We start from the raw sequence: 21,872 nt of genomic DNA, 5'->3' as shown, positions 1-21,872 counted from the left end.
CCCCTCCACTACCTTGAGCTGTGGCTAGGGGGTGCACTGTGGACACGGTGTGTGTATGGGCGAGCGAGAGAGAGAGAGAGAGAGAGAGAGAGAGAGAGAGAGTGTCTGTAATGTATTCCTGCCTGTGGCTGGGCTGGTCACATGGGGAGAGCAGCCTGTTTAAAACAGCCTCAGCTCGCTCAGTCAGAGCAGTGCGAGGCACAGAGACAGACGCACACGTTCTCTCTCTCTCTCGACACACGCACACACACACACATGCTCATGCACACAGACGGCAACTTTCCTCTATCGGACTGACACCAGACACACACCGGGATAGACACACTCCTCCCCCTTTGCTTCAGTGGAGAAGAAGATAAGGAGTGACATATCAGGAAAAAAAGAAATACAGAAAAAAAGAAAGAGGCTTCCTGTGAGTAACTCATTTTGATTTTTATTTATTACTTTATTTTTTGGACTTTTTGCTCTTCTTCTTCTTCTGCTTCAGCACTGTCTATCCGGGACCTGACAGGGACTATGAGAGGGAAAGAGAGTTGGATGTTTAAGGGGAAATAGAAGGAAGGGATAGCCAAAAAGAAAGAGGAAAGGTGACAGAAGAGTGCGGAGATGTGGTGCAGTAGTGCCACAGAGGAATACCTCTCCATCAGTCTCTCCTTCTGTCTGTGGGATCTAATGCTGTTAATTAGCAGCGTGCTCTTGGAATGAGAGGAATGCCATTGCGCAGAGCTGGAGTGGGGTTTGTTTCGGACTCTTGTGCTTTCCTGTGTGTGTGTGTGTGTCCTCTGTCTTTTTGTATGCCGGCTGCATTGTGGTGGTCAGTCATAGTGATGTTGTCCCTGAGACACACGCTGCTCTGGCTGTGATTAATAGAAACCTATTGATATGCAGATGGAAGTGAATAGACCCGTCACTGCACTCTAGTGATATGAGTGATGTGATGGGGGGGAAGGTTTCGCTGCCTCTCCTCCATGTCTTATCTCTTCTATATCCAACTCTTTCTGTATCCGTCTGTCCCACTTGCCTCTCTGTCTCATCCTCTCCTGCCTGTTTTATTTCATCCCTCTGTCTGTCTGTCACCTGATTGTTTCCTTCATCCAACTCCTCGCTGTCTGTCTCCGCTGCTGCCACCGCCGCTGGTACATGCTAGTAGTAGATTCCTCAGTTGGGTAGAAAGAAGAGAGGAGTTGTGAAGAGTGGAGGGAAGGGGGGTTAGAAAGAGAGAGGAATGAGGGAGAAAGTGGAAAGAGTTGGGGGGGGGGGCATTGAAAAGGCTGACACTGGCTTGGACAATTAGCCTGGGGAGTCTGTCCTGGGGTGCTATTCTGAGAGGAGCTTTGGCCCCTGGGCCCTGGGTGCCGGGTCACGGGATGCCTTGACCCTTCCAGTCGACAGCTAGGCATGGGAGCCATTATCACGGCCTGATTGATTAGCACTGAGCGGAAATCCCTTTTCTCTTCACTCCTTGGGAGTAAAGGACGGGAGGTTTTTGTCCTTTTTCTGCTGCTAGTTTTAGTATCTGCCTGCCTGAATGTTGAAAGCTCTGCCTCCTTTTTTAAACTGTTGTCAGTTATGGAGGTCTGGTCTCTATATATCTTCTCACTCTGGATTCTCTTTTGTTCATCCTATGAGACAATGTCTTTGTGTGTCTGTGTGTGTGAGGGGCATAAGTGTTTAACTAACAGGACAGGCAAGATTTGTTGGAGGACTTCTAGCTGTGCACCTGCAGCGATTGTTAGTGATGTATTTAGAGGCTACCCTAAGGAAATTGTGTCTCCATCTCCATTCTCATTTCTGTGTTCTGATCTTCCATTTCTCCCAAACTCTGGCTGTTTCTGGTCTCCCTCACCATCACCCCCCTCCTCACCCACCCACTCCCTCCTTTCTCCTCAGACTGGGAGTTTAGTGGGGTGTTTAGCCCAGCTCACGGCTGATCAAAGCAGTATGTGTCAGACTGGGCTTAGCCCAGGCACTCCTAATGGAGCACCGTTTTCATGCCTAGTTGGTGGTGGAGCGCGAGGGAGTGATACAAGGACAGGGTGGTGGGGGGAGAGGAGGAGGAGTGTGCAGATTGACAGAAAGATGTGAAGAAAGAAAAGACAGACAGACAGATAGAATGGGTACAAATAAGAGGCAAGCAGATTAGAGCAGACCGACAGATGGACAATGATGATTAACTAGCAACATAAAGCAAAAGGTGAAAAAAGAAAGAGCAGACAGTGGGCAGAGGGACGTGTCCTTTTTCTAGGGAAGGGACACAGGGTATACAGCGTAGGCCAGCACAGGATAGCTCCCACACATGGTTTGGTTTTGGGCTGAAAGCAGCAGCAGACGGGAAGAGGCTTGTGTGTGTGTGTGTGTGAGTGAGAGAGAGAGAGATAACAAAAAAGGAACAGTGTGTGTGCATCTGTGTGCCTGGTAAGCATCTGTGTGCCCATCTACAAATGTCTGTACACCAAGCAGCAGGCAGACATGCATGTAAAGCCGTGTATTGATTTTTAACAGACTGTAAAAAAGTTGGGAGCATTACTCTGAAAGTTCAACTTCTTAGAAGACATTTTTTTGGCAGGGGACGTGACAGGAATTTTATCAATAGTGAGGAAAGATGGTGCACTTTTAACCTGAAGGGGTAAAAAAAAATTCAGAGAATGGTGCTTACATCTTATTATAGAGTCTTTGGTGCGATTTTGAAGAATGAAATTTGACGGAGAAGTGACCCTTCTTCTCTCCCATCATTTTTCCACTTCTTCCTGACATCCCTTTTCTTTCCGCCCCCTTCCTGCTGATTCCTCACCTTTCCTTATCCCTCCATCCTTCTCTCTCAGGTCCACTCTGCCTTATTTCCTGTACACTTGTTTTTTTTTCTTTCTCTCTCTCTTTTTTCTTGCCTCTCCTCTCCCATCCCCACTTCGCAATCCTGATGTTTATGCTTCGCACAGAAGAAAGGTAAGGTAAAACTAGGATAATATTTCCCCCTAACATACTTACTGCCTGGGTAAACATCCTCCGACAGATGTCCGAGCACAGGTCTGATCAGAGCGGGGGGGGGGGGGCTGCAAATCTCTACTGCTGTAACATACACAAAGGCTACAAATTGGAAGCCGGTGTGTGTGTGTGTGTGTGAAGAGGGAGGTGCACCAAGAGACTGCTAAAGAAACTAATCAGTTTCTGTGGAGGACTAGAGGAGAGGCTTTTCTATGAAAAATATCTAAGTAGTATTAGTTTCATGGTAGAGTGAAATATTTCTGTTTTTATTGTCTACTTTTGTGGAGACCATTTTAAGCTGCTGGTTGGCTGGGTCAAGGCAGCAATATTATAACAATTAACCAGCGAAAGGTTAATTTTTTTTTATACAAAGTTGCCATGGTAACAAGTACAGCTTGTTAAAAACTCATTCCCTGAGCTTTTATTGTGAAACTTTGTTGTTCGGCCTATGTATACTGTGTACACTGCTGTTACTATCAAGATGATTTAAGAAAATATGAACATCAGAGGAACGGCATTGTCTTACATGATCATATGTGTGCTTTTGTAGTTCAGAAAAACATTGTTCTCTATAGAAAAGTTCAGATAAACACACACATCAATGATTTATACTTGTCAACTTAATAGCTCTGAATTGGAATCTCCAGTGTGGAGCTTCAGATAATTTGTGTGCACTGCAGGTAGACTGTACTGGCGTTCATTGTATCTAATACATATTTAATAAATATTTCACATGCTGCTCATTTCTTTTCTCCTTTTTTCACCATGAATTGTAATTAATCTACCGCTAAATGTGTCAAAAATCTGTCATTTAAAATGCCCTTGACTCTTTAAGGGGGTGTGAGAAAGAGAATGGGAGTAAGCAGGAAAAGAGATTTTGCACTTTGTGTGCAGATGCATGATGTGTTACAGACCTCTGTCAAACAATTGCAGACAACAGCATTGTATGCAACAAGCCTCAAAAAGGCAACCAAGACATTAACAAGCCAGTGCTCCACTCCGGCAATGCACAGCTCCTACGGTTTCGCTGTCTACTCTCTCTCTCCCTCTCTCTTTAGATATGCCACTTGCTGTGTGCTTTTATCTAACTGCACCTAAGGGTGTGAAAACATGACAAGATTTTGTTAAGATTTGGCCCCAATTAAGCCGCCTCACATGCATTTTAAAGATCCATGTTTTTTACGACCGCTTCCTCTTTGCAACCCAGAGCTGGAAGATCTGGCTTAGAGGGGGAACTCGGTGTGTAATTATTTTGGTAATCCTTGTGCTTTCTTTGAACCTGTTTAATATGAATACAACATGCAGATATTAAGCAACTTTCTTTTTCCTCTATGAGAATGAAACCCTTAATTCATAAAAAAAAAAGTTTCGGCCATCTGTGGTTGACATTTTTGAAACTTTTTTTTAAATCCTTCAGCTTCCTTTTCTGTCCTTTTGTTCTATTTGTCTATTCCTTAGCTTTTGAGAAACAGCCCCTCTTTGTCTGCTGTATTTTAATCCTTAGACAGCAATCCATTCAGCCCCTGTAGCATTCTTGCAGCTGGGGCGAGCGAAGAGTTTGACTCCTCTAACTTTCTGATCAAAGCAAACGACGGATGAAAGGAGGAAAATGGAGAAAACCCTGTTTATGAATATGCATCACTTAACCCCTTCTTTCCTTCCTCACCCCTGCACACACATATAAAAGCCACCTCCTCCAGTAGGGGGCACTTTAAAGTGTATTTACCCCCTGTAACATTCAAAGGCACGTCTGTTAGTGCACAGTATTGACTCTCTTTTTAAGCAACAGCAGCTGCACACTTCAATGCATGCATGCTTATTTTTTTTTGCATTCTGACACATAAAGTGGTTGCGTTCAACATAGAAAAATAATTTGCTCCTACACTCTCAGTGCAGTGTTTATAAATACTTCTTGAAGATAAGCAGATTGGAGTAAATGTGCCTCCAGGCAGCAGTATAATATAGTACAGTATGCACGGTGCGAGGGAATCATTAGCCATTCTGTGTAGGATGTGCAGTGTATAGCATCCTTTAAATTCAGCCAATTTATGATCTGTGTTAAAGGATTCAAAGGCAGCAACATCAGTTATCATTAGCTTCCTGGAAGAGATGCTGGTGCAGATGACAATTCCTAGTTTGATATTTAAATTAGCCAACTATAAACTGAAAAACATGACTTGAACATGGGTCTTGTAAGGTTTTCATTATTTGCAGATCAACAATCTTCGTCAGTTCGTCCATTGTATTTATTGGTGGTGAAACTACATTAATATCAGTTGCACAAATCGAACCATTCATTACACGTGTCACAGTTGGGAGCGTGTGTTTTGTTCAGTTCAGGACATGCACAGCACATAATGCATTTTTCTCACTGGCATGGAGACGAGCGTTGCCAACTTGGCGACTCTTTCCCTAAATCCTTCCAAATCCTCTTTGTCAAAAGCGACTAGCAACAAATTTGGTGACTTTTGGTGATTGATGTGAAAGCATGGATCGTTCTGCAGTTACTGTTCAGCGGGTGTGATTGTGAGCTCCTCCCCTGCCCCAAAGCACTCAGACTTTCAATTATGGAAAATTATGCAATGACATAATTTAGTGGGACAGCCTATAGCTACTTGTCTTACTGAGGAGTTGGCAAGACTGGAGCATCTCTTTGAAGCACTAACACAGTGGTTCTCAATTATTTGCTGTCATAGAACTTAGCAACAAGTAAAAACAAAACACAAGGGGACTCAAACCCCAGACTTCTGAATGAAAGTCCTTCATTCTGGGGCTGTACTGGTTCCATAAATGGATGATGTTGAGCAATGTGTCCATTATGTTCTCTCTGTGTATGCTGTCATTGTCATTGTTATCTGTTGGTCTCTTGTAAGAGTAACATCTTTTGATCACTCAAGCATGTTCATCCTCTGTCCCTTCTCGTATGAAGGTGCGTTACATGCAGATGAGATAGTATGGGTGAATTTGGATTCAAACATGGTGATATTGCCTGTTCTCTGCACCAACCTCAAGAATAGTAAAGTGGTACTTCACTGTCATGAAAGAAAGCCAGTAGCTGCAGAGGTGAGACAAGGAGAGGTCAGCAGTGGCTGAGAGAGGACTGTGGTCTACTCTTAAGGGGAAAGAAGAGGTCAAGAGAAGTGACAGGAAAAGTTGCATTCAACAACAGACAAGAATGCACTCACCTGAGACAAAATATGGAGAGACACCAGGAGGCAGGAGAGAGGTGAGCTTATGCATTAGTGTCGTCCTAAAGTAGTGATTAAAAGAGACAAGAGAAAGAAGCTTGAGAGGTGAAGGGGAGGCTAACAACAAAGGGGATGGTGGTCAGAAGAGAAAAGCAAGAACGTATAAGAACGCAGGAGATTCAATTACGGTGTAGTAGACAGTTTTATTGAATGATACCATCAGGCATGATTTAGACTAGGGGGAAGGTGGCAGGAAAAGGGGACGCTATGAGAGGGTGAGCGTGACAGTGGTATGATTGTGGTCAAACAAAGGGAGAGTGGTGTGGGGCGGAAATTAGAGGTTAGGGAAGACCGTCATGGGATGAACCCAGAGAAGACAAGAGGGAAGAAAGGATGGGGAAACAGAAGATGCTGAGAAAATTGGAGGCTAACACCATTTTGACCACTTGCACAATTGAGGTCAGAAGGGAGGAAGAGGCACAAAGATTAGAGCAAATGAGAGGGGACGTGTCGGATAGGTTGTGGGTCGAGGTGATTCTCAGAGACGAGACGTGACATGAGGTGAGTGGACAGAGGACGGATGTGAAGTGAAATGCACACTGTTTAAATATCCAGTTCCGTGGAGTCAAGTCCTACTATTGTGGAGACACATCATCTTCTCAGATAAAGTAAGACATACTGAAGTTTACATACAACTCAAAAATATGAGCAAATGGAGTCATCATACATCCGCAGCGGGATGCTGAAACACCATCACCCTCTTTTATTTGTGTGGTTTTTTTTAACTCAAAATGTAACTTGACATCAGTAACCCTCTGTGTAGAAAATGTTCACAAGTCTGGGACCATGCCACATTATTAATAATGCACCACTTTAAAAATGCATGAATTTTCCATCAATTGGAAAATCAGCACTGGGGCACCCACTTTATAATAGCATGCAGATGTCTTCTACCTTATTTTCTAGATATTTATTTTATCTTAGATATGAAATATACATAGGTTAAAAAAGGGCTTAAGGCTATGCCTCTGGCTGTGCCACTGTTTGTGTAGCTTTTTTGTCCAGTCAAGTTGCTCATGCGTCCGTCCATCTCTTTCCACATCCGTCCATAAATTTCCCTGGTGCGTGTGTAAGCCTTTTCTGCATGCGGGTGTATGTACTTTATGTATGTGTGTGTGTGTGAGAGAGAGAGAGAGAGTGAGTGCATCTCTCTGAGCTGGAGGCTTTTAATCTATTAAAGCCTGATCCTTAAACACTAATCAATGTACCCTTTTATATTTCCATTACAGTGCAGAGGGAAAGGGATAAATAAAGCATGACAGTGAAGCTCAGAAGGGGCCACATAACACTGAAAAAATCCCAAAAGGTTGTCCATACAAATGTAGAGCATCCACGCTTTTGTGCCAAAGAAAAACAGTCTCACGAGCCAAGTCTAATTCATAAGTATACAATATTGTGTTTTTAGCAAAGTATTTTGAATGTTTTAGTCCAACACTGCATGAGCTGCAGGCACTTCAGTCTCTTCATTATCACATCAACTTAACAGGTCATTAAGTGTAATGCAGTCATTTGGATGGTATATCTTGCACACCATCTGTTGTCTTAAGACATTATTTTAATAGAAATTAAATACTGTTAATCTTAGCTTAAACTCCTCTGGGTCTAATTCTGACCAATCAGAGCTGACTGGACATCTTTAAGGGGCGTGGCTTCCCTCAGGACTCGGATATATATATATATATATATACAACAATCATACCCCTAAACTACAAGCCAGAGAGTCATCCTGGTTTGTAGTTAACGTTGCCAGCCCAAATATATATATATATATATATATATATATATATATATATATATATATATATATATATATATATATATATATAGTTGCCAGCCCAAATATATATATATATATATATATATATATATATATTTGGGCTGGCAACGTTAACTACAAACCAGGATGACTCTCTGGCTTGTAGTTTAGGGGTATGATTGTTGCATTTTGTGCGAGAGGTCCTGGGTGCGAGCCATTTCCTTTCCAAAATTAACCAGTTTGAACTGAAGTACAAGTTGCAGCAAGCGGTCTTGGCACACACAGACACATGGTTTTGCTTAGGCAAGCAATAACTGGCACAATTATTTTGGTAATATTTATATGCCCCATGGCAGCGCGAAGGCACAGACATCACAGCTAAGATAGCACAAATGAGCGCAATGAGTGACCTGCCATTTGCCTTTTTAGAGAACCCTAAAAGTATCGGATCGGAACTCGGTATCTGCAGATACCCGGACTCGATTGCAAAAAAAAAAAAACACATGCTTCCACACAACTGATTAACTGACTAAAGTTACCTCATGATTGACTGACAGATGGTCCATCCAGTCACCTGCCATCAGTTCTTCTGAGCATCTACTCTTTCCCCCATTAGTCTCCACAGCTGCCAGCAAAAACAAATAACATTTGTTTGTTTGGTACACATTTCTGCAGGACATGATGTCAGTCAAGTGCATTACATTTGACATTTTATTTAATAATTTCAACCATCACACAGCAATAACAAAGTCAGATAAGGCATGAATCAAGCAGTCAAAAGGATCAGACAAAGTAGGAGATTAGTCAGGTTGTTTAAAATATTCTGTTTGGGATAATTGCAGAAGAGATCAAACCTAAAATGTTGATAAAAGGCTCTCATTTTCACACATACACACACAAATAGCTGAGATGGACTTTTCCTGTTTTAACTTTTGTCATCTTTTAACACAAAGAAACATAATAAGCATCATCAACATTGACTGTGATTTGACACTCTAAAGGAAGTCCTATTTCACTCACCCAGTACCTGTTTGAACTTTCTGATTAAATGAAGACAACTTTTTTTTTTCTGTTAAAGAATCAAAGAGCACGCCTGAAGTGCTGTTGAAAATGTGGGATGAAAGCAAAGTGTAAAACTGCCTGGTCTGTCTGTACAATTAAAAGGAAGACCGTATGTGTGTGTGTGTGTGTACACCTCCTCCTTTCATTTAGACAGACAATGGCCCGTGCCTGCATGAGAATCTCAGTTTTTTTTTGTACATCATGTTGTATTAGCAGCCTCGTGTCATTGGGCTCCCACCCTTCTTTTTTTTTTTTCTTTAAATGTAGTGCTCCTTGCTCACAGTATTGCATCATGTATTCCCTTTAGACCATGTTTAACTGATGATATATGCACTGTAGCTTTCAGCTGTCAGGAGAGAACACTTTCAAGCTATGCAGCTGACAATGCACGCTACCGTTTTAGAGATGATTTACAGCAAATGACTGCAGTGCAACAGGAAGCCAAAGTTGCCCCTGCACACAACCACCCCCCCTTTTCCCCCCAATTTAAACCCACTGCACTGACAGTATTTGCCTCTTCTTACAGCACACTTTATTAGCTATGTCTGCTTATGTACATGTCCCTCAACCCCTATTAATTTAGTGTACTTAAGTGGCAGATTTGCATTAGACAGTGCTTGCCTTTGGAGTATACTTTATTAGTGTTGTCTGGGTAACCTACACCCGCAGCCCACCCCGCTCCCTCTCCCCACACACACACACACACACACACATCCCCCCAGCCACCCTGCACACGCGCACATTTATTTTACCAACAGTATTTTCTCTGCAGGAGTGTACGTGTGTGTGTTTTTCTGCTCCGCTGTGGTAGTTTATTAGCAATGTCTCCTTTGATAGTTAGTGTGCACGCTTGATTATGGCTGAAAGGGAGTGGGCTGGGCGCTTGGCCGGAGAGGAAGTCTGCCTAATGATATTAACAACATCCTTTATTGGGGAGCTACTGCAGGCAAGGAGGGAGGGGAAGGAGTAAAAGCAGAAAGAGGGAGGAGGGGGTAAAGAGTGAAGAGAGTTGGAAAGAAAAAAAGGGAAATGGGCGAAAGGAAAATTTAGAGAGAAAATCAAAGAGACGTGTATGTTTAGTAAAATTAGAAAAGGCCTAAATAGGTAAAATGAAAACAAAGCTGGATAATCTCATCATAATTCCCCTTGGAAGATATTCTCATATTCTCCTAGTACATAATACAGACCTGCCAGTCTCTGTGCTCCTCTTTGCAGGGGTATCACAGATCACATAACCTTATCTGATTCCACCATGTATGTAGGGTGGGTTTATTTTATTTTATTTTTAAATGAAGACAAATAAGTTTGTCTGAAAATTAGATTATTTGTTTGCATTAATTAGCAAACATCAGTTATTTTTTAAAGAGCATTATGTGGCTACCAAACAAACCCACATCTAAACATGAAGTCATTTCACAATAAAAGCTTGGAAAAGTTGAGGTGCATATTTTTTCTTGGTGGAAGGGTTTTTCTTTAATTAGAGACTTTTATGAAAGCCGATTATTTAAGTATTTGAATATATACTTTTTTCTTTTCTGTTTTTTAATAAAGAAATTAAGATGCAAACAAACCCCCATACTGTCTTTGCTAATTCCTGCACAACCTAAGGGAGCAGGCTTGATCAATTGAAGGGAATTGCCTCTTTTTTCAATCTAACTTTTCAATATAAAAAAGAAGTCAAACTATCTAGAGGCCATGGCAGATAGAAGTTAAATGGAGACATCTCTTATTGAACTTGACAAGTGAATCTGAGAAGAAGAGCAACTAGGGTTTGAATGCTGTCAGGGAATATGAAGTTGGTTGTCTGCAGCAATCTAAGAAAATAATGAATTGAAGTGGGTCAGGCAGCCGTGGCAGCCATTTTAATCAATTACTAAATCAGTATTCATGCATGCACACGACTAAAGTTGCACTGGTGTATTTTTTAAAAAGGAGCCTTTATGTATTATCAGTAGTTCTCCCTCACACGCTATATAAGTTTGCATTTTCTCTCTGTGCCAGCATGGGCTTTCTCCCACATACCAAAGACATGCGTATTAGGTTAACTGAGGAGTCTAAATTGACCGTAGGTGTCAGCATGAATGGTTGTGTGCCTCTACAGACTGGCGACCTGTCCAGGATGTACCGTGCCTTTCAGTCTTTGACAGCTGAGATAGGCTCCAGTCCTCAGGCTGGTTAATAAAATGGATGGATATAATATATTGAACACGTGTGACAGTCAAGAAAGGGTATTATATAGGCTACCAGCAGAAGTCATTTTTTCCAACACACACATGTGAATGTACAAACCAGCATTGCAAGGCACAAAAGTGAATGGAAAATGATTATTTACATGACCAGATTATGCCTCTTATGTTGTTTAAAGAGACGCAAGATGAGATAGTGGATCCTCAATAAATTGAATGTAAATAAATAAATCTTGTTGTAATAGTGAGAGTGAGATTCATGCTTCTCGGATTGAGGAAAGCATAGTGTGGCTACCTGGACATCTCTCAGCCATTACATTACATGTCCAAGCTATACCTTCTAACCCTGACAAGGACGTTTAAAAAACTGTAGAACTAATGAAAGGTTTCCCGTAGCTCTTGTGTTAGCTCAATGTACTGTTTCTCCAGAATGTGGACTTCTTGACAATATTACATGCCTGCAGATATCGCGTCTAGTCTATTAGCAGCAACATTGCCGGGCTGAAGGGCTAATGCCAGCTCTTTGAGTGGGCACTTGAGGCTCTCTTCAGAAGCTTGTCAATCCCACTGGACCTTTACATAAGAAACAAACATGTCTGCAGCCTGGTTCACAAACTTGTTATGTTCTCAGATGTGGAGATTAAATATATGTACAACAAGACCTCAAATCACACATGATTAAGGTTGTTTTGAACCTTCTTTGAGGTCTGCAAACCAACCATAGCTTCACAGTCCAGCCCAATATTTCCTATATTCAGATTTACGCTGCTATGGTGATGAGGGAGTGTTGTACTTTTTATCATAAACCTTTCCATTTTCTTAATTGAAAACAGCAATGGCATGAATCCTTTCATGAAAGAGCATAACACATAAAAAGAATCCCATCGACACATACAGAACTGTCACACATACATGTTCCTACAAACGCACACACAGATACCAAATGACAGCATGTTGATTGTTAAACAGCACCAATCCTCGTCTTCCACTAACACCTAGTGAAAGCTGTCACCTTGAGAGGCCTCTCTCAACCCCAAAAAATGTCAAGGCTGGCAATTTCCTCTATTTACCTTGGCGAGGTGCCTAAGATCCCCTACCCCTCCCAGATGTGTGTGTGTGTGTGTGTGTGTGTGTGAATGCACGTAGGCATGTTTATTTGTGTGTTTGCAGGCATGTTAGTCTCTGTCTGTTTGTGTGTCTGCACAGCTGTGTGCTATTTTTTCATTTTCTATTCGAGTTCCCGTATATGTGTGAGAACTAGACAGACACAGATAAATAAACTCATTCTCTTGCACTGTGTCTCTGTGAGTAGTGTCAGCATGTCTCTGCATCTGTGGCTAAGGAGACATATCAAACACACACACACGTCAACATGCACGCACATGCTTTGTACAGCAGTCTGCACATCTTCAGTGAAAACTTTGTTGTGTATGGTCCACACAGTTGTCACATCCAGTGACACACGTGCACTCACGTTGATTCACCTACACACATGCAGATTCCCACTGGTGTGCCAGAGAAGAGATAGAGCACATTTGTCTTTACCCGGGATCTTCCCCCCAGGTAGAACGTGACTGCTTTCATTTTTTGAGCGCATATCTCTCTGTGTGTATGTGTGTGTCACCTATCTTTGACTTGGAGGCAAAGTTGAGAAAAGTGGCTTATCAGGGAGGATTAAAAAGTAGAATACGTCACGTGAGATTACCTCAGTTTCTAGATTGTGTGTGCATGTGTGTCTTTATTGCTATCCCTCTGCTTGCATCTACTGTGTGCATCCTTAATGTTAAATATGACTTGCATTTGGGTAGCAGGGATTTCTAACTCTTCTGATATGGTTTTACTGTGTGATCTTTCAAAACAAACAGAATGTGTATACATGCATGCTTGGATCCTGATTTTCTGTCTGATTTGGATCAAATTCAGGATAAGGTGTTTATATGGGACAAAAGAAATCTGCTTATTCATATCTCTGCATACATAACATCACATTTAACAGACTAAGTTCTTTTAAATCAGAGCGTTTCTCTAGAATTTGGATAAGTTGTAGTTCTGAAACTCCAACCACTCCAACTACTGTAACCGTGGTGATGTATGTCCTCCAGCAAACTTATATTATTAATATGGAAGAAAGCCTGGCACACAGAAAATAAATAAATAAAAGAGCGGACAGAGCATGTACACTGGCTGCCTGAAGCAGCGCAGTTCTCCGGCCAACAAATTGATGTGTGGTGGATAAAAACCTCGGTCCAAACACCAGCTGAACACACCATCTGTTTCTCTGCGATTCCACTCATTAGGGATACATATTTTAATTTATTCTTTATTTCCCTTGTCATTTCATGGGCATTGCTACCATCCTACTATTTTCTGCCATCATATGTTTCTATTGTAATTTCATTTTTTGTTGTGTGAGTGCTCTGAGATCTTGTTGGTTTTGTTTATATTTAGCCTTTTTTTGACATATTCACAGATTGTTGAATGCACCTCCTCTGCTTTTATTTTAGGATAACAGCTCAGAGTTCTTTTGATCAGTCAAAACAGCCTTTATTGATAAAACACATTTTGGAAAAATCTGAAGCGAGCACAAAAAAGCTCCAACCTTGAGGTGATTTCTCTTACTGCTGCGTTCATTATGTTTCTTCTGGAGAGGTCACATTTGAAAACCAATGGACCCATCAGTAGAGAGCCCTGAGGCTGCAGTCATGCAAGCCTGCTCGCCATTCTCTTCCTCCAGATGCAACCTTTACATGCTCCATCTGTGGCTCTATGATTGCTCTCAACAGCCACCTGCAATGGTGCCATCGCTGACAGGCACAACCAGAACCACACTCGTCTACCCCTAATTTTAGCCACATTATATTTCTTTGCTGATGAGCGTCCGCTTTTTGTGTGTGTGACTAAAAGTCTATTTATGTGTTAGAGAAAAAGAATGTGTGTTCTTGCATGCGTATATGCATGTGAGAGAAGTGGATTCGATTTCATTCCAAAGGCATGTTGAACAGTCGGTCAATTTCCTGCCGCACGTTCAGTTTTCCCTCCCCATGACAAATTCCTCGATTTCCTCACAACACATTCCTGATGCATTATTGGTCATGGTCATTAAATGGTCCCACATTCTCTGTCCCTCAGAGTCTAGGAAGTATCAAATTGCCTTCAGTGTTTATGTGGATAAAAAGAGAGAGAGAGAGAGAGAGAGAGAGAGAGAGAATCATGTTTTATCCCCTTGTTGTGGAATAAAGAGCAAATCTTTTTTGGCCATATTTATAACTCAAACCATTGTGTGATAAACCCACATCCTGTGTTTACTACAACGTACATGCAGCATAGGGTATACTTTGCATTATTTGCTACAAAAATGTGTCATTCCATGTTCTGTCTCAGTCTATTAAAGCAGCAGATACCTCATAATGACTTCAAAATATTCTACACCGCCCTGCATAAACAATGTGGCTAAATGAGGTTTTAAACCAGAGGGTGAATTGCAGTTGAGTGTGAAGAAGAATAAGTGAATATTTGTAGTGGCAGTGTGGGAATTGACATGGCTCGAGGCCTCCATATTGTTGAGGAAAGTTAAGGGGGCTTAGCTCAAGTGTGAAATCCATATTGAAGCCCTTCGGTTATACTTGACGAGTTGCGTGTGTCTGTGTGAAGTGTGTGAAGTGCGCGCTGTTTTTTGCATCTGTTCGACTGATTGTGTGTGCGCGCATATGCTTGTGGTGACCGTCATGTCTCTGACAGAAAAAGTGTAATAGAGCTGCCGGTCCACTGTGTATTAATTTCATAATAAAAGCTCAAACAAATGTCTGTATTGTTTCATTAGTCTGCACACTAACAGGTGCAAAGGCTGAAAAGAAATCTACTTTGGGAGGTAGGATCAATGCTCATGTAGAGTTTCCAGCTGTCAGGACTATTGTCATCTTTTTGCAGAGAGTTTTTATATTTACTCAGTTTTTACTGGTTTACAGTTACAGTCAGGACTGATCCGATTTAGGAGGTCATGGCCTAAGTTTAAATACACCCTTTGAACAAGGACACTTCTGAAGTTGTCAGGGTTATGACTAGTACTCCAACAATACCCTCCAAACCAACAACTTGTCTGAGCCTTTATTTTGAAACTGAGACTGAGACTGAGACTGTGCTGCGGCATGTGCATTATGCCTTATAATATGTGGCTCTGTGCATTGGTATGAGTGTATCATACTGGTGTTTCCATTTAAATGTGTCTGCGGTATAATTCACAATCCTCCACTATTACATAAATCCATTCATTGGTAGCTCAAAAAGACAGAAATGTAGGAAAAAATGTCCATATGGAACTTATCATAAGCAGCCATATTTCTCCATTACTAGAAGCAATTTGTTTTAATTGCCTACTTAGAAGTAATATGGCCTCAAACAGGAACTTTTTTTTCCATAAAAAAATGAAGTGAAATATGAGAATGCCCATTAACTGCCACGATGATGTTATAATAATCAGAAAATTGAGTTGTCAAGAGTGGAAAGCTTCTTTTAGATGGTAGTTACAGAGCATATGCTGCGAGCTGCCTTATGTGTGTGTGTGTGGATGTGTGAGTTGTCCTGGGAACCTAACCGTTCTCTAATTGGAAGATTTATTTTTAGAACTTGATTCTTTATCTATTTGGAAATTTCACAGAAATCACCAGACAGGTTAATATTATAATGACTCACAGGTGAAAAGTAAAAAAAAAAAAACTGTGATAATTGGCCCATGGCTGCAGCCTCTTTCATCACAAAATATCCTCCTAAACAGCCACTGTGGCCTCAGTGTGCACTCTATCCTGACTGGCTTGAGGGCCATTAATTAAAACAATCCCATTTTTTTAAATGCAGCTGACTTGATACTAGAGAACATGAGGCCACTGCACACACTCTGCTGAGTCACAGTTCATGAACAGCTTCTGCTCTGACTTAATTCCACTGATAAGTAGCGCTGAGTGAAGCATACGTCTAACGATTTAATTGACCTAGCATGAATTCTAAGCCTCTGAATGATCGCTCTGATGATCTCCATTGCCAAGCCATTCCTCACCAGGTCAACCTAACATGAGGTTCATATTTTAGTCCTAACTCCAACAGCAAGTGGAAATGAAACTTAGCTGCAGGTGAACATGAAACTAAGTAGTAAGTGAAAACAAAACAGCTTGGGGTGTCAGCAGGACTCAAACACTGTAATCCTTTCCAACCCTACCCTACCTCCAAATGAGAAGCAGCTGTATTGGTCCCATTGAGAAATAAATTATATGTTCTGTTTTGCACAAAGCATTTGTCTTATATGGGGGATGTATTACCAACCAATATTTTGTGCCATATTTTGTGAGCTCACCAGTATCGTGTGATACAAAATCCCAGGTTCAGAAGGCTTGTACAATGAGACAAGCCAGTCTTGGATCAGCTCTGCTATTTTAAGATCATTTGTAAGCACATTTAGTAAGCACCTGATTCATATCAGACTTCTTATAATGTTGTCTAAATAATGTGTGTACACATACAGATAACTCATCCTCGGGTAGGATTATGAATATTATTGGAATAAATGGCACATCTTTTATGATTCCCACTTTGCGCTCAGGGCTGTGCTCGACTTAGCTCTTCCAGTGTTTTTATTCACAGGAGGCTTTCACACGGCTTTATTTTCAAAAGACAGGCATAAGGGATTCTCACAGGGGCTGTGACACTCCCATTAGGAATACAATTCCCCTAATATGAACATAGAAATACACACCAGCTCTGTAGTCCCTGCCTGCAGCAGCAGCAGCACAGGCAAATTGTGCTTACATTGTACAATGAGATGTTTTAGAGCTCTGCCTCAAATTTGTTCTTGTACTGTGAACTTATTAACTGGATTTTCTGTCATGGTTTCTCAAGTTAGAAAATCCGACTTGTGTCGATTTGGTGGTCAAAGAAACGGCTGAGAGTGTTTCTCATTTTAAATGCAAATGCAAACCACTTTAAGCTTACTTGCCTGAATTAGCACAGATTTGGATGGCTGCGAAAGTGGATGTTGCACCATGTAAAGTCCATTTTAATGGATTTCTATTGGCATAATAGCCTATACTGTGATATTTTTTCATGTTTCTTGACTCCAAGCTACCCCTCCTTCAACCCAAAGAAGTAGATATTTCCTGATGAATTAAACAGCATGTGTGCTCGCACCCTTCATGTAGGCTACATGGTGCATGTCAAATGTGTTATTCGGGGCTGGAATAGCAACCAGGATAGCCAAAGTGAGTAGCAAGACATCAAACACATTGCCATGTAAAATCTGTTTTTGTGAACATGTAAGTTTAACAATGATATTGTATAACCTAACTAATACTACTGTAAGTAGTTTTAATGCCCAAATCACAATCAAGTACTCAAGTGCTTCAACACAAAGTTAATACTGTCTTCATGGACAAAAAGATCTATAATAGCCATGGCTAGGATTTAACAAATGCTGAGGTCCAAAAAAAGGAACTTGCTATAATGACATCAAATATGTAAAAATGTCATTTGAGCGGAACTTTTAATTTTCTCCAAATCTGTATAGTAGTAAGTCATAAAAAATGTTATAGTCAATATCAGGAACAGTAAATGTCAGGTAATACAGTGTGACCTGATATTAAAGGGTTGAAAATTAACTATATAACATGTTTAATATTAAGTAATTGGGTTTCAAGTGTTTTTCTACAGGTTTTATGATATATTATTTATTTTGGCTGCCATGAACACCGTAAAACCTTATAGATGCACATCTACAATCCTCGAGTGAGCTGGTTTGTTCGAGTTTTTTGAGATTAGATCTGCACTAAACTAAAACTCTGCATTAATCAAAGATATTGTATCAACAACAGAAGCATTCACTCCAAGAAATGACACCAGTGATCAGAACAAAGTGAGTCTTAGTACTATACAGTATCTTTGATGCAACCAAGTACAGCAGTTATTACATGACTTAGTTATATGCATCTCAAAAACAATACATAAGTCTGGTACCTCAACAACAAATACAGCCATGCCTACGGCAGGCTGACTTATTATATGCACACCTGAGCCCATATTGGGAAAGAGTGTGTGTTTAGGACACATACATTATCAGTGGGTGTTTTAGACGCTGGCATCCATCATGGCCAATCAAATCACCTCCTTTAATTCCCTTTAAAAGCAGCACACTCCCTGCCATGAGGCTCTGACAGTTTTATTATGAAGAGTCTGGACCACTTCTTCTAAAAGGAAAAGAGAACGGTCTGGACTGGATATTCATGTTTTAGAGGTGAAGAGTTGCAAGGAACTAATGTGTAATACCCTAAATATAATATATGGCAGTGTGAGTGTGCTGCCAAGGGCACATTGATGCGCTCTTTTAGGTTGAAAGTGAAAATAGAAATTTTGGTTTCCATAGCAGGAGCATTCAGCTGTAGTCATTTGTAACCAAGTAAATTTTGTATTATTCATGTATTCACACAAATTGAAGCATTACATGGTCTTTTATTGAGAAAAAAAAAACAAATTATTTCACTGTAGCACATAAAATATATGATAAAGTTAAAAATAAGGTTCTGTAATGAATGGCTTGACATATTGCTGATGCTGGTAATTAACTGAAATAAAACCCCTTCATTCCCCATGAATTTTTTTAACTGCAAGATACATTATGTGAATCTGGATAAAGGTCAAACATGTGTCTTGTGTTTTTGTGTAAATGAAACACATTCTTGCATTATTTAACATCTTTGAGAACTCCAAGTAGAATTTCTGCTAAGCTAACTGTCCTTTGGATTGAACACAAATGCATCAGCACAGAGGGGAATTAAGTTATTTTAGTGTAAATGCACATTTATTGCTATCCTTGCTGCAAATGAAATAAAGAAATCATGTGCTCTCTTGATGTTTTGGGCAGCTGACAGACATGATTCTTACTGCTGTCTCAGACGTGAATGGAGAGTGGATGGAGATTACTCCTTCTTTTGTCTGCTATCGATTTTAGTGTTAAAATGTAAAGGGAAGAACAATTTTCCTGCCTGCTGTTTGAACAAATTGTCCTCTTTCTTGATGCAAGTGCTGCAAAGCTTTAAGCGAAGATCTGTCCATAGTAATAGTTCTGTCTTCTTTTTTTTTGTCCAGAACTACTATAATTGAGAACCTAGGCAATCTTGTGTCTCCTCGGGGGAAAAACTCTGAAGTGTCCTCATCGTTGTAATGCTGTTTTATTATAGTGATTTTTGGTTCTTTTGACTCAGCTTATTGGGTTTTTTCACGTCATATGGGCTCATGGGTTGATTATAAGTTGGTTCAAGAGAAGAAGTATAGTCAAAGATGTTGACGATGGTGCAAACTTTTAGCTAGGAATGATAGCAAACTTTTTATAAGAGTACCTCTAAAAGCTGCATTTATCTAAGCCAAACATTGGCTGTAAGGTCCACTATTCACCAGACAGATCAAAACACATCATCGCCTGCCCCTCTGGGAATTATCATTTCAAATTTAAAAAAAAAAGGAAAAACACTCTAAAATGCATTTATCTTACTTTATTCTGTTATAGTTTATCACATTGCTACACATACGGCACACTTCAAAAGGAATTCCAGTCATTAAAAATGTAAGGAGTGGAGGAGGCAAGTGGCCATCAGCCACATATGAAAGAGAAGCAATCAGATTTTGGCTTCACACATGCGGCGAGACGCAGGTAGACAGGCGAGCGGAGAACAGAGAAAGAGTAATTAGGGGTGGAGACACTGCAGAAATGAGCAGAATTACAGATTTAAGTGTTTGAGATACAGAACAAAAGCCAGTCAAAGGCACTTTTAGCCTGGCTGTTTTAATCAATGCTGTATTGAATTATGCTGACTGCATTTTAGAAAAGTTTCTGTGTTAAAATAACATATTCCATAAAAAAAAGATTATGTGTGCTTTGTTCATGCAGAGCTTTTAAACTGGGTTTGGGTGACAGTGTTCAGATTTTATTGACCAACAGGAATATAAAAGGCACTGCGAGGTTGATGATGTGCGTGCACTCACATGCACACTCTCATTGTGTTTGTAGGCTGACGCTGGATGATTCCGGTGTGTGAATGTATAGCAGTTTATTATAGAACTGTGAAATAAATAGGATGAATAAACTGATCGTATCATTATGCGTATGATTATTGTGATGTTTTATGGCAAAGCCAATATCAATGCTGAAAAAGACAGTTCTTCAAATGGTCACTAGAGACTCTATAAAATGGTCAATAATCCTGAATTTAAATATGTTTACAGCCTGTATTATTGCCTTAAGTTGTGCTGGGTGTGGTGCTTTGAGTGATAGGTGGGTGTCCTCACAGGTCGCTAGCTGTCTGTCTAAGTGTCTTAGCTGCCTTAGGAGATAGGCGGAGTCAGCCACATGCCAAGAAGGTGACAGCCGGAGTCATCACACTGTGCTTCAAAACTGTAGGGGACATCCATCTTTTAATAGCCCATTTAAGGCAAATGAATATGCAAAATAACCTGCTTCACAGGCCTAAGCAGTATATGCATTATATATATAGTGAAATGCCAATTGTACACCATTATCGCTGTCACCATTTGAATATATAGGCTAACCACCACAGTATTAAGTGATCATTCCAATTTGTGTGAATATCAATCCAAAAACCTCACGTGGAAACCGTGCATTGTACCATCTGTGATGCTAGACATTTAGATTTTTATATTCATAAATATGCATCTGAAAAGTGATCATATCCATTTCATAACCTGCTTTGAAATAAGTATGTATAAAACCCCATGTGTTCTGTTACATTCGCTGTTCTCTTACAATTACAGCCATGATGAAGCTTTCATTTAACGGGATGTTGACCCCTATATAAATGAAGCTTGAGATCTCTCCAATTAACATATTGGAGCACCAAAATGGCCGCATATATCAAGTGAGTGGCTGCGAGTGGATGAAAGTGAGTGAGAAGAATTTTTGAATTTGAATTTTGAATTGTTAGTAGGGCACACACACACACATATATATACATGAATGTGAGAGAAACACAAAAATAAACTAAGGAAAGAAATGAAACAGAAAAATAGAGAAACCTACCAAGGCAAATATGTTGAGAAAGAGACATGAGCCGTGTAGCCCGTGGAGGCAAGCCAGCAGAAGCAGAGACGGATAGAGATATGAGAGGAGTCAGGCCACCAGATGGTCTAATGACCACAGGAAATATTACAGCTGGCAACCGCACACCAACATTAATGACACCAGTCGTTTAAGAGCCCTGAGAAGAGCTTACTGCACGTCTATGTGCATGTCTTCCTGAGGGCGCACATCGAAGTGCACTTGCAAGGTCGAAAAAGTCCACCCTAATTGTTGTATAATTATAAAAAAGCAAAGTTATAAAGCAAATATTTTAACCTTCACTGTAGAAAATGTAGATTCATTAATCTGAACAAATATTTAGTGCTAAATTAGTGAACTTTGATCCACATATTTGAGCTAATTACAATAGAAAATCATTTAACCAGTGTTGGCCTTTGAGATTCACAAGTCTGCATTAATGGGGTAACACAAAATAAGATTTTCAGAATAAGAAATTCAGGCATCATTCGACTTTTTGGCCAACAGAGATGGCAAGAGATACAGGGTGGTCTGCTGAATATCACGTCCAT

The 21,872-nt window shown here is 40.5% G+C and overlaps 1 pseudogene; it reads left to right on the top strand.

The window, feature by feature from the left end:
• The first annotated feature begins 205 nt into the window (after positions 1-205).
• The window catches only part of LOC114444075 (ciliary neurotrophic factor receptor subunit alpha-like), a 173,035-nt pseudogene continuing 151,368 nt past the window's right edge, over positions 206-21,872 (top strand).

The sequence above is a fragment of the Parambassis ranga genome, chromosome 12, assembly GCF_900634625.1.
Source record: "Parambassis ranga chromosome 12, fParRan2.1, whole genome shotgun sequence".
Classification (NCBI taxonomy): Eukaryota; Metazoa; Chordata; class Actinopteri; family Ambassidae; genus Parambassis; species Parambassis ranga.
This window is presented reverse-complemented; position numbering and strand designations above follow the sequence as displayed.